Source organism: Lactuca saligna, chromosome 4, assembly GCF_052625555.1.
Source record: "Lactuca saligna cultivar CGN05327 chromosome 4, ASM5262555v1, whole genome shotgun sequence".
Classification (NCBI taxonomy): Eukaryota; Viridiplantae; Streptophyta; class Magnoliopsida; order Asterales; family Asteraceae; genus Lactuca; species Lactuca saligna.
The window spans coordinates 186,248,381-186,263,632 of NC_136420.1; positions in this window are offsets into that span (position 1 = coordinate 186,248,381).

The window sequence follows — 15,252 nt, forward strand, 5'->3', positions numbered from 1 at the left end:
AGGTCGGGGGCTTCGTGTCATCGAAGTCCCGATACTGGAAGCCTCGACTGGCTCCTTCCCCTACCGCTGTTGCAGCTGCTGCGACAACCATCTCAGCAAGGGTTGCATACTAGTCATCAAAATACTCCATCATAGCAATCTTGATAGCCCCAAACATCTCCAGAATCTGACCCCGAACAATCTCGACCGCCACCATGCGGATGATCTCCCTGACTCGGTCCTCTGTCAATGCTGGCCCATCCTGATTGATCATCTCGGGTGCTGTCGAGGCACCCTGATCGCCCCGTCCTGATCCGGATCCGGATCCAGCCACAAAACACCTCGTAACCACTATACTGAAAATACCCCATGAAGATATAAGATAATCCGCACAAATAACAGGTAACTAACTCCCAACTAAACCCTAGGGGTTGTGACTTCCTTGCTACGCGTATGGGTCCTGTGCTTTCAGTAGTATGGCCCATACTACCTTCCACACCTACCCATACTTGTCTCAAGTATCACCACAACACCCTAACAATATACATATACATGGTGGACACTCAATCCTCACTTCTAAAGGAAGGATAAAAATCTCAAAACTGACCTACCGGCTTCACACAACTCACCCATGAAACTTCCACCAACCCTGTAGCACTCGTGTATGCTAGCCATACATAACAATGGACCCTATAGACTTTGAATACTTGATCCTACCCTAAGCCCTTCATCAAAGAAGAACAGGAAATAAGGCCAAACCAAACATTCTCAGGCTATAAGATCTTAATTATGTACGACCGCAATGCATCCACGAACCAACTACAGTAATAATGTCAATTTCTATAAGTTAAACCCTAGGCTATCTGGTATCATGTAATCAGGCAATTTCTATCATGCAATTCCTGAAGATCCCTAGCCTATTACTAGCATGTTGCTCTAACATATCACATAATCAAATAACTACATGGTATTTTGAGGCCTACTTACTGGCTCTGGCTGATCGTACATTCTACATCCTCCTTTACTTCTTTTGAAAACCATTTAGAAATCATATTGAAAATCTTTCCAAGATTTAAGTCTAAATTCGCACGAGTGTTTCTCCAATTCACTCAAACCAAGGCTCTGATACCAACTTGTAGCATCCATAAAAATCTTGACAAATTTAGAAATTTTAAAACATTTCAAAACCATTAAACATTACAAACTTGTTTTCAAAATATGTATAATATCAGAGTATCCTAAAAACTAAATCATAAATATGAGGAGTTGTACGATCACGCCTTTGCCTTCCCGCGATCATCTGATGTACCTGAAACAAAACCGAAACTATAAGCCCAAAGTTTAGTGAGTTCCTCCAAAATACACATACATACAACAATATACATATAATCACAAACATCATACTATGGGTCCAGTCCACCATCGGGTTAGAATACCCCATCCTCAACCATCCGTTTGGAATGCCAACATATTATGGGTCCAATCATCCTTGGGATGGAATACCCGAGGCCCACAACCAACAGGTTGGAATGCCCACATACTACAAGTCCAATCATCCTCGGGACGGAATACTCACGAACCACAACCATCGGGTTGGAATGCCCAGGTCTATTGGCATTCACATAAATCAAATAAGCCTCAACCACCAATCAAACATTTGCACATCTAATAGATAATCACATAACAGTCTGTAGATAGATAAACCAATCTACCGGATCATATCAACATAATAAAATCCTATCTACCAAGATACAGACCTAACATATCATAATAGCATATATCATCCTATCCACCAGGATACTGATCTAACAGATCATACTAGCAATACATATTAGGATAACAATCCAAAAGGGCTGGCCTTGGTGCCTTCGACCCTTGAGTATAGCGAGGAAAACTCACCTTGCAAACATCGAACTGGGGTAATAAGCTCAAACTCTCGAATCACAACCACTGACTCCACCACCTATATTCACCATGAAACCATTCAATAAATTTCCAATTACCAAAATACCCCCAGAAGTCAAACTGGTCAACCCTTGGTCAAATTCAAAGTCAACGTCAAAGACAGTAGTCCATGTTGAGCCTACTCGTTGAGTGAAGTTCACTAACTTGTCAACTCCTTCTAGAACTCGAGAAGACGTGAAATCACCAGTTCACTCGTCGAGTTTCCAGATAACTCGCCGAGTCACTACATGCCTAAAAGTCAAGAAAACCCTAACTGACTCGTCGAGTCATCTTGCTGACTCGCCGAGTTCATGCAGAAATCCTCAAAGCTAGTCTTCATCGAACTCATCGATTTGGCCATGCAACTCACCGAGTCCCTTTAGTCCTTTCTCTATTCAGATGATTCTAAGCCACTCTAAAGCTCCATAATGCAGATCTAAGCTCCTAAGGCATACTTCTTACGTGAAGTTGCAAACTTTACGTACATGCAATGTGATAGTGGCCTAAATCAAACTAAATAAGAGGTTCTATGCAAGGGAAAGGCACTATCATGCTAAAGGCTAAAACTTTATGATTATAAGGACCAAGATGAGCCTAGATCTGAAGTTGCAACTTTAGATCTTGGTTCAACACCCGAAATGAAATACCAACATGCTAAAATGGCCCCAAAACTCAAATATAGATGGATCTAGCTAGAAGGAGATCAAGGTAATGACTTGATACCTTTAAATGATGCTAAACTGGAGTAGACTTCAGATCCATAAACACTCCTTGCCTCAAACTTCCTGATCTTCAAGCTAATTGAAACAAGATCTTCCTTCCAAGCTTAACAACACACAAATATGGAGAGAAAACGTGATTTAGAGTTTCTGAGCGCAAAGGGGGCTGTAAGGGAGGCTAAGGGAGGCTAATGACCCTTTAAATAGGGTGCAAAACGCTAGAAATTAGGGGTTCATCAGCCAGCTCCAATTCATCGAGTTGCTCACTTAGGTTATGCAGCTAAATCAGTTCCTACTCGACGAGTCAGGGCATCCAAGTCGTCGAGTCAATCTTTCAAAATGAAAATATAAAATTGTAAAATTTATACCTCAGAGTCGGGGTGTTAAATGAACTACATTGAGAGACTGGTAGCAATCCTATTCAGCAAGACGAAGGCCTTGAGGACCAAAGTTATAGATTTGGTGAAGGTGCAGTGGCAGGACCAAAAGGATTCAGAATAGACATGGGAGCCTGAAGATGAGATGATGGAGCATTACCAAGAGTTATTTTCAGAGGCAAACTATGAGGACGAAGTCAAATCCAACTAGGGGAGATTTGTGGCATATGATTCCTTGAGGTACTTAAATTCTTGAAATTTTTCATTGTGGAGGAGGCTCATGACCTGAGCCATAGTGCTAATGATCTGAGAATGCCCATTGACCATTTGACCTGCATCCTCGAACCTCATGACGTGAGGCATAATGTCTCATGACTTGAGCCATGCCTGATGACCCAAAACCTTAATTTTCTAATATTTAATGGAATGAGGGGGCTAGCATGACCCATCCACAACCTCTCTCACTCTGTAGGCCCCTAAAAACCCTAACTTTGACTTCCTTGAGACTTTGGAACTTTGTTGGTGACTTTGAAGAGCTTACTTCGAGGTTTTTAATTCTTTGAAGTGGAGGAAGGCTCTTGTGGTGCTTCATTTTGGAAACGTAGCTTCAAACTTTTTGATTTCAAGAGCTTTTAAGAACTTTTAAGTTATAAAGTTGTTATCTTTTTGCCTTAAGCATGCTAGATATAAGCTTTGGAAACTTTCTTTGCATGGTTGGGTTGTTTAACATGCATGAGATCCATAAAGTTGACAACTTTATGGATCATAGAGACATCTTCTGTATGTGAGTACTTCTATCTGAGTTTTTGTGTGGGTTTTGGACTCCAAGATTGAGTCTTGATCTTAATACCCTTTTTTTGACCTAGTTAGTGTCTAAGTCATGCATTAGACATACATGACTGAAAAGCTACGATTTTTATGGTCCTTAGGGTCGAGGAAGGTGTTTTGGAAAGTCCCAATGTATGTCTTAAAGGATTAATAGCTTAATGCTCAAATCTGGTAAAAACAGATATCACGATGTGAGAAATGGAACCTCGCGGCGTGAGCCAGGTGGTTGTCCCAATATAAGGATCCTGTTTGATGAGTGAAACTGAGTCAACTCGTTGAGTGGGTCCTAGTCAAGTCTATCCTTATGATGTGAGCCTTAGTGCTCACGACATGATGGTGAAATAAGGAGGAAGATGACCTTTGACCCTAGGCGTTGAATTTTGACATAAGTTTACTTTTGGTCAACTCTTGGTTTTGAAGGGAAAACTAAGGTTTACCATGCATTATTATCTAGATGGGGAGTAGCATTGATGTAGCTAATCATGAGAGCAGCAGTAGTTGTTTATCGATCGAGAGGTGATTTTTCCTTCTTTGTATCCATGGTTTAAAGGAACCAATGTCGGCCCACTATTTTATGTTGTAGTGTGATGACTGTCTTTGTGAAAATTGTCATTTATGCCTGTATTTGCTTGATGACTCAGTGATTCTTGTTATGATATTATGTGGTAGTAGTAGGGTGAAATAGACTTGTTATCTGATTGAGTTAGACCGATGTGGATTGCAAGCACCCAGATATGCTTGATAGTATCCAGTTCAAATAGACCGAAGGGATTTCAAGCACCTAGATACACTTGATATTATACGGTTGAAATAGACCGCAAGGGTAGGCAAACACCCAGATATGCTTGGTTGTATGTTTATTTAGTATGTGGTATTTTGGAGGAACTCACTAAGCTTTGTGCTTACAATTTTTAGTTTATGTTTCAGGTACTTCCCGTTGGAAGGGGAAGGGCCCGCCCCGATCACACAACATCATCCTATCGTTTCCGCATTTTGAGATTTTGGGAATTTGTAATCTGATAATATGTCGCTTTGATAATCTTTTGACTATTTTTTACTAGTTTTCGTATGATTTGAATGAATTTAAAAAAATTATTCATATTTTTGGGATTTTACAGCACCTCTCTACATACCATGCCACATCGTGTTTCATACATGGCCACCAATAATCAGGCTAGAGATCTCTATACATCTTTTTCGATCTGGGATGAATAGATAATCTTGTGCACCACTTCCATCAAAACATGTTGCAAACCACCTTAGTAGGGCACCCACACCCTCCGATGAAAGGTCAATTACCCCCGGCTATCATAATCAAAGGAAGTCACTTGACTTACAATGTGCTCTCTCATCTGGTGCTCTTTCTTTATGGCCTCAATCTGAGCCTCTTGAATCTACTATAATACTGGGCTAATCATTGTCATCGTCAAACACAAATTGTTGATCGGAGTCTCGACCACCTTGCGGATGAGAGCATCGACCACCACGTTCCCCTTCCCCGGGCGGTAAAGGATCTCACAATCGTAATCCTTTACCATGTCTAACCACCTACACTGCCTCATGTTCAGATTCGGGTAATCAATCAAATACCTCAGGCTCTTGTGATCCATGTAGATAGTATAACATACCACATATAGGAAATGTCACCAAATCTTGAAGGCAAACGCCATTGCCCCCAACTCCAAATCATGTGTAGTGTAACCTCGTGAGGCTTCAGCCGCCTCGAAGCATATGAAATCACATGACCCCACTTCTTCAATATTGCACCTAATCTTGTGATTGAAGCATCGCAATATACCATAAAGTCCTCAACACCCTCCGGAAGGGTCAGGATCATTTCCCCACATAATTTATGTCTCAAGGTCTTAAAAGTTGTCTGCTACTCAGGCCCCCAACGCAATGTGATAGTCTTCTTTGTCAGCCTGTTGAAAGGAACCACTATCTTTCAGAAATCTTAAATGAATCTCCGATAGTAACCTACCAATCCAAGGAAACTATGAATCTAAGATGGAGACCTTGAAGCATCCAACCTCATCACCGCCTAAATCTTGGTCGGATCGACCACGATACCGTTCTCGTTGACAAGATGTCCCAAAACTACACCTCACGTAACCAGGAAATCAAACTTAGAGAACTTCGTGTATAATATCTCTCTGCTCAGAGTTTGCAATACCTCCCTCAGGTGTTTATCCTATTAGTCACGGGTCTTGGAACAGACCAAGATGTCATCAATACACACAATCGCAGACCGATCCAACATGGGCCTGCATACGCGATTCATGAGATCCATGAATGCGGTTGGAGAAATGGTATGCCTGAAAGGGATCACCACGAACTCATAATTACAATAACAAGTTTGGAATGTCATCTTCTGCATGTCATCCTCTCTGATTCTCATTTGGTGACAACCCAAATGCATATCAATCTTGGAAAATCAATACGCACCCTGAAGCTGATCGAATAAATTGTCGATCCTAGGAAGTGGGTAACGTCTCTTCAGAAATAGGATCGGTGCTCCCCAAGGTGGACTACTTGGCCGAATAAACCCTTGTCTAACAACTTAAGTACTTGCGTAGAAAACTCCTACATCTCTGGAGGTCCTAACTGAGAAAGTGCTTTGGCTATCAGAGCTGCGGCTGGAACCAAGTCAATCTCAAACTCCACTTACCACTCCGGAGGCACTCCCATTAAATCCTCCGAAAACACATTCGGGTATTTCGGAACAATCGATACATCATATACGGTCACCTCATCCTTCTCTCGGGTGTCCATAACATAGGGCACAAACCAGGAACATCCCTGCTGAAGATAATGAATGAACCCGGTTGCCGAACAGAGACATGGCCCATGCTGTGCACCCTCACCGTTGATCATCAACTCTCTCCCATGTAGGGTCCGAACACATACCAAATGAAGCCTACAATCAATCATCGCCCCATTGGGTCTCAACCAGTCCATCCCCATAATGACCTTGCTCTCGCACAGGGGAATCAAAATCAAATCAATCAGATACTTCTTACTAAATATCTCCAAAGTGCATCCCTGATGAACCCTCGACACTCGCATTGAACGGTCATTAGTGATCTCAACCTCTAATGGATAATCTAGCTCTCCCAAAACATCATCAAATCTCTTTCTAAGCTCAAGGAATATAAAAGATTGGGTAGCCTCTAAGTTGAATAAGACTAACGAAGGAATATTGTTTACAAGGAAAGACCCTAAACACCAATACAAGCATATAAGCATAACTCATGACATAAATAAGAAGGTAAGGAGTAGATACATACCAGTAACCACATCAGGTGCTGCATGAGCCTCTTCGGCTTTTAGCTAAAATTCCCTACTACGAACAACTGGTGCTTCCGCTTTACCCCGACGATTATCAGTGATCCTCAGGGCCGCCATAGGAGGTGTTGCTACTAGTACGTCTAATGCTACACTCAGGTTGTTAGCCTTCTTGTGGCCCCTCTGATTGTAATGGAAGCAAATCATATATGATGTTTGGGTAGTGATGGAAGTAGCTGTGCAATCCTTGCTGAAATGCCCCGTCTTGCCGCACTTGTAGCAACCCCAACCACTCGCTCTGAAGACCCCGTCATGAGCCATGTTTCACTTGCCATAGTAGCTCCGGCCTTGCTGGCCCTTCGATCTGGAATCGAAACCCTTAGGTTTCTTAGTCTAAACCAGACTCATCTTCCCATGCTCCGCCTTCTTCATCCCTATGTGCTCTAAATCAATCTCCCGTTATAATGCCCTGGATATCATGTCATCCAGTGTCAGGCAGGTAAAGAAACTGACTAACTCCTGAATATCTGATATCAACATGTCATGGTACCGAGTCTTTAGCATCTCCCCATCTATGGCATACTGGGGTACCAATAGGGCTCTCTCTCAACAGCTTGTACAAACTCAGCTCATAATCAGGTCATAAAATCTGACTAGGTCATTTCCTCAGTGGTTAGGGCTCCCACGGTATAGCCAACCTCCTCCCTCCAATCCTGAGCTCGCTTCCTCATACATCTTGCAGCGAACCTCACCTTTGACCCCTCAAGGCAGAAGCTTGTTATCTCAACACACTTAATATATTATGGTCAACACCTAGAGGCAACATGGTCCTTCACCCCAAAGAATTTTAGTACCCCACATCCCCTGAAATCTTTGAAGAAGAGAGTGCGGGCCCTAGATTGGCTAGCGGCAATATTAGCCCTGAAGATCTAAAGACGATCCTCCATCAACTCCATGATACCCTCCTTGATTGACCCGAACATCAGTGGGGTCACATAAAGGATGCCTCTAGTAACCTCTAACACAATGAACTTGTGCAATCCATCATCAATTGGTTCAGTGTCCATGCCTGAACTAGATCCAGAACTTGAGCCCCCTGCTCCATTGTGTGTCACCACCATGTTAAAATATAACCATATAAACAATCAATAAACAAATGAAGAGGTTCACACTCTCAAGCCTCCTGGATTCATCGACGTCTTCTTGGTCTCGGGTATAAATCCTATTCTTCCAGTAGTACGGGCACAATACTACCTTACACACCCATCTATACCCTCCTCAAGGACTATCTCTACTCCTCCAAGTCACTCCATCCTATCTAATACTCTCCTCATACTATAAGGCATCCTACGTACCATTACATACTCCACGAACTTCCTAGGGTTCCTTTCCTTACCACTCTCTTCTATCAGCTGCGTAAGGAACTCCCACTAATACCATCTAACTACCACATGAATACAATTACATACTATTGGTACTAGATAATTCTTTGAATGAATGTTCCCACACTACAACGGTTGGACTCAAACAAGAGTGGTGCAATAGAGTTAAAACTATTCTTATAAAATTATCTAATCTCAATAATATGTAACCAAACACATTCATCCACTATTCATCTGGTACTAATAAAATTTCCTAAAAGCATAAAGCACCCAACATTCAAGCATTAAGTAAATCAATTTAGAGCATAACCTAAATAGGTCATCCTATTAGATAATTGATCTCATTCTAGCATGCAGATCTATAAGCTCGTACAATAGGAACATAAAGGCATCTCTCATAGAATATTTTCATGCAATCCTGACCAAATCCTTAGTCCTAATCTAGAATGTGATTCTCATATCATAGCGTAAAACATATAACATGTATGGGTATTTTGGGAAGACATACTTGAGCTCAGCTGATTACACGCATGACACCCCTTTCTTTTATTAAAACCCTTTTTGTAAATTTTTTCTTCTTATGGAACATCTACCAAATCCTCAATTTGAGTTTAGACACACCTAGGAATCTGCCCGAATCCTTCAAACCAAGGTTCTTATACCAAATTGTAACATCCCAAAAGTCCAAATAAAATTTTCATTTATCATCCATTTGAATCATACAATAATCTTGTGAAAACAATTAAGAGTATACCATAGTAAAATATTATCATAGTACAAAATCCCAAAATCATGTGATACATAAAACATAAGTGGATGCAATGCGATCAGGTCGGGCTCTTCCCTTTTGAACTGTAAGTACCTGAAACATAAACTGAAAACCGTTAGCACAAAGCTTAGTGAGTTTCCCAATATACCTCATACCTTACATACATAATATTCAAAAAGACATATTGGGTCTATTTACCCCCTTCGGTATCTTTCAATCGGTATTGTGTCTATTTCACCCCCTTCGGTATCTTTCAACCGGTACTAGGTCTATTTCACTCCCTTCGCTATCTTTCAACCAATATTGGGTCTATTTCACCCCTCGCTTCAGTATCTGTCAACTGGTATTGGGTCTATTTCACCCCATTCGTTATCTTTCAACTGGTAAATGGTCTATTTTACCCCTATAGTTAATACATATAATCATAACAATAAGAGTCACAGAGACATCAAAGCATATACATGCATAATAGATAATTAACAAAAAGACAATCATTATCCTACAAGCATAATCTAGTGGTTAGGCGTTGGTGCCTTCGACCCATGGATATAGTGAAGGAAACTCACCTCAGACTGAACAAATCAAATCACACTCAGGCTGCTAACTCATGAAATCCTCTCACTAAATCACAACTGATGAAACCCTAAGTAGAAATTAGTTCAGTAATCCAACCCATGATTCCAAACCCTAAATCCTGACTTTAAGTGGAAAAGGTTGTTTAATCCTTGCCTTATTGGGCCTACCACACCAAGGCTCAAATCCAAACTAGCACAAAAAGCATTCAAAGTCCAACTAAAAAGGACCATAAGGTCCAACATGGGCCCAAGATCTCCATCATGTCCTAAAGCCCATAAATAACCTAATATCACAAATATGCCTAAGGTCCAAACTCAATCAAGGAAAAAAGCCTAGCTAATCCCGAGCCAAAAACTCCAAAGGCCCACAGACGGGCGTACACGCGATGTACCTGGCTCGTACGCCCAACAAACGTTGCTGGTCCGGAATCGGTGCGTTGGCCTAGTACGTGCAACATACTCAGGAGTACGCTCGGTGTACTGTTTAAACAGCCAAACTTACTCCAATGTCTTAAACCATTATGCTTATAACATCCAAATTCATACCCAAGTTCATTAAACTGTATTAAGCCATAAAGTTGAAGACTTTATACTTTTCCATGACTTAATAGGACTCCTGCATGGTTGAGTTCTAACCTCCAAAATCCGGTTTTTATAACTTTATGCACTCCTGAGACCCTAAACGGACAACTCAAATGGTCTGGAGTAGTCCATACTCCATGAGACCAAAGTTATGGGACCAAAATATGCTAAGTTCTTCCCTAAGCTTAGATCTAGACTTAGAATGAACAAGTTTTAGACTTTATACCTTAAATGAGCTAGAAATGATGAAGAAAATTTGGATCTACAAGCTCCATCTTGTCCAATGCTTCTCCTAAAGTCTTCTTCTTCTTCAACATCACAAAAGAACACCCTAAAATTCTTAGTAAGCTCAAGAATACTCTAAAGATGTCTATGGTTTCAAGATTAACTCAATAAGAAAATGGAGGCTGATAAGGTAAAGGACTTAGGGGGCATAATGAACTTAAATAAGGTGCAAACCCTAAAAATTAGGGTTTGGCCTTGGCTTGCGTACGCATTTGTACGCACAACGTACTCAAGTCTTGTCGATGGATAATTGAAATAATTTGCAAGATTTTTTACCTGTAGATTCAGGCGTTACAACAATATTACTAGAAGAGTTTTGTTCCCTTTAAATGTCCCTTTAGGAATGTACTTGACATTTTGTGATGGCTCACAAAATATCAAATAGTTAGTTGCTTTATGCACATACGTTTTTTTACATGTTTGTGTTGTTTAGTTTTTATGTTGTTATTTTTATGTTATGGCTGATATATTAGTTTTTCAAATCCAAACTAATATTTGAACATAAATAAACATCATAAAGAAGTTAGGTTTTAATGAAATTTAGCTTTTAACATAAGATTGTAAAAAACAGTTTAAAATAAAACAAACTTTATCGTTAAAGCTAATAACATATGAAATTTCAGGTTTAAAATTATATAAGTTTAAATTTGAGATTTATAAACTTATCAAACTCCAAACCTTATGTTATAAAACAAAGTTTTATTATAAAGGCTTACAAATATTTAAAGTGCTCAAACGTCGAACTTAATACTAGTTATTAAAGTTGATCGCTTCACTTTTCTAAACCGGATTTTATAAAAGAGTATCGTTAAAATGTGATTTTACATAAAAAAAAAGATTTTTTTTTTCAAAAATGTATTCCATTGTATATTGGATGAATGAACTAACAATGATATAATATATTTTTTTTAAACTAGAATTATAAGAACATCAAAGGCCCCGTAAAAACCTCAAATCTATACAATCCATTTTTAAGAACACTCGCACATCTCTTGTATGCACTAGTGGGATAAAGGATAGCTAATTGCTTAGTGTTATCTATTGATGGTCGGTGTATTTTCGTGATTTATATAACAAGTTATAGGCCGATTACACAATTTTTTCAAATGGGATGATTTGATCGGAAATCCTTTGTGATAAAGGATACTTAAGCAATAGAGTATGAGGCATATATGGGATCAAACATGTCTAACTAAAATTGTTATTAGTGATCTCGTAAATCTCATAACTATATAGTAAGATATAATTGGTGATTGATATCAACCATATTGAATTCAAATGGATGGGATAAAGGATACCTAACCATTTATGTGTTTTGCAATTTGGATCCTAGAATTTGATAATGAATGTTTTTGGAAACTAAAAGTTTATTAACTATTAAAGATTAAATATTGAAAATACTAAATGAAGTTTGTTAAAATTTTGTAGATATAAATAATCTATTCTCATTACCATGAATATTTATTTTCTTTAAATGACTTGATAAAACACCATTCAATAGATGCAACTTCAATGAATGGGTTCATGTCTTGCGAGACAATCTTGTTAGAGATGTGAAATTGTCTACACTTAAATGTCCTAGTCCTAAACGACTTGTTTTGAGCAGTAGACATGAACATGATACCTAGTAAAGGCATCACTGTGATACTCAAGATGCTTCTAACATCATACTAGGTATGATTATTCCTGACTTCCAAGAAGTCATAGATAATTTTGATGTATATATGATGATATAACTGGATAAACAAAATCCCAATAAATATAGTGATATTTGTTTAAACTTGATCAAACAATGGAATCATACAAAGCTGAAAAGAGTCACCTTGTGTAATCTAAGAAGCCAATGTTTAATGGACTGAACAACTTTAAGCCCAAGAAATCCAGGAAAGCCCACAAAGATGGATCCTTTTTTTGTGGAGAAACCGGACACTGGGAGAGAAATTTCTTCTCTTATCTAAAAAAGAAAGTTTGTAAGAGACTAGTACTTCAAGTATCTAGTAGATAGAACTTAAACCTTTCATATAACACTCAAGTACTTTGTACTTAAATGTTAATCTAATATTTGTAACTTGTTTACTGATATTTATAGAAGAGTAATCAGTGGAGCAAAAGCAAGTTGGAACTAAACTCTTAGAATTTAATTCATTATTTATACTTAGAATATAAATTACTTGAAATATAAAACACTCTTTGTTTTTTAACAATATATGTTTTATATTTAGCATGTCTAAATATACATGTCTCGGTTATTTTATTTAAATGTTTGATTATTTACTAGATCTTTTTTCATAACGATAAATTCATATTTTGAAATGATTATCTTTTATTTATGAGACTATATCTATTAATAGAATTGTAAAGTAAATAACGATCCTTTCTAAATAACAAGTTCTATGTGCAAACACTTTGATTTAAACTTGTATCGGATCAAAGTTATCTAAGACGTTGTTATCTTTATTATATAAATGCAATACACATATTCCAACTTCAAGAAATAGGTCTTTGAAGGAAAATAATATTTATTTGAAATATATGAATCTTATTTATATATAAAGTATTCCTAATCATAATTTCAATAATATGTACAAGAAATAATTATTAAGGAACAATACATTGTGACTGATGACTTCCTTTCTAATGAACGTTTAAGATTTAGCACACAATACCAAATCAACTTTATTAATAACTAAAATAGTTACAATGATATTTTACATGGTAAAGCATAATTATGAAAACTTTGTTTAAGTTTCAAACATAAATTTGAGATACAATCCAGTAACACCATCTAAAACTTTAGGTGATAATAAAGGATAAATTAGACCTTACCAGATAAAATTTACTTTCTAATCGGTAGAAATTATCTTCCTTTATGCTCTTAGAATTATACCTTAATCACTATTAACCATATCACTATTAATCGGTAGAAATTATCTCCCTTTATGCTGAACCAGTTTAGAGGCTCGAAGCAAATCAAAAATCTGAGGCCCTTTTGGTATTTATTATATTTAGTTTTATAAACCCTGATTCAATGGTAATGTATTACACATTTAGTTCCAAACATTATTCAATGGTAATGTACTACACATTTAGTTCAAAGATAGATTTTACTTCATAGAACAAGAAGAAAATCATATTTACACCATATTATTGAAATTGGAACATATTGCCATACAAACTAGACTACTAGGGCATCCAAAAAAGTTATCACCACATCATAATTCATAAATGAAAAATGATCCACTATAGTGTTCAATTTTTTGTTATTAACACAATGAATATGAAAAAAATAAACCACTATTTAATATTAACCGTAATAGATAATCTATTAATCTGATAATGAGATTCAGATATTCATAATTTAGATAATGAAAATGGAACCGTGGAAGGTCCAAAAATTGATATACAATTATACATATAACATATATCAACATAAGCCTAATAGACTAATGCAGAAATAAGAATTAACAATGGTGGATCAGATTATCAGAGGAAGAAGTCAAGAAGAACATACTGTTTCAATGTTTCAGACTTTCGGTTCCTATCTTCTTGTCTTCTTGACCACAGTTGACAGCCTTGAAGTTTTCAGTGAGGAAGAAGAAGAATCGAGAATCAACTAATCAAGAATGAAGAATTGATTAATATTCAATCGATATTATAGATTATTGATGGTTGCCTCTTCTGATATGGAGAATCAGATAAAGAGAAACAGAGAAGGAAGATCAGAAGAAAAAGAGTCAGCAGGCTTGGTTGATGTTTTCTTTTGTGGCGTGTGCGAATACCGAATGGAGAATCGTTAATAGATATTTGGGTTAAATGGGGCCCTTTAGAATTAGGGACCCTAAGCCCTTGCTTAATTTTTATTGAAGTAAAGTTGGCCATGACCATATCTTGAATACAAACGCCAAAAAATTATATATATATATATATATATATATATATATATATATATATATATATAGTATTATAAAAGAGCACTTAGATTATACAAACTCACAAAGAATAAACTCTCTTATTCTTCTAAAGGATGAGTCAGCAGAAAGCAATCTTCTAATAACAAAGCAAATAGGAGGCACATGGAACTTGAAGAAGCTCAAGAACCATGGTCTAATGTAGCGATTGTTGGCACTAGCTTCAACAAAGAATTGTTGAAATCGAATATTCACAAACACAAATTGTTCTCATTAACGATAGAAATCATCATTGACTTGAGAAATATGGAAACTTTCATTGATGAGTTCTTCTTGACGCTTTCTGGAAAATCAATCAACTACCAAGATGCTATATATCCAATCTTAAATTTGACAAACGACTTAGATTCATGAACAGTGAGATGTAACTCATGTAATTCATGTATAATAATCAAGTGTGGGCTTGATTAATATTCATCTCTATAGAAAGGGTAGAATGAGTAAGAGATTCTTTTAGAAAAAAAACATGGATATGACACGCATTTAGCAAGGCTTGTCCTAAAAGTATTTTATCGTACTCGTGGTATTGACTATGGTCCTTATTATACCTATAATATTG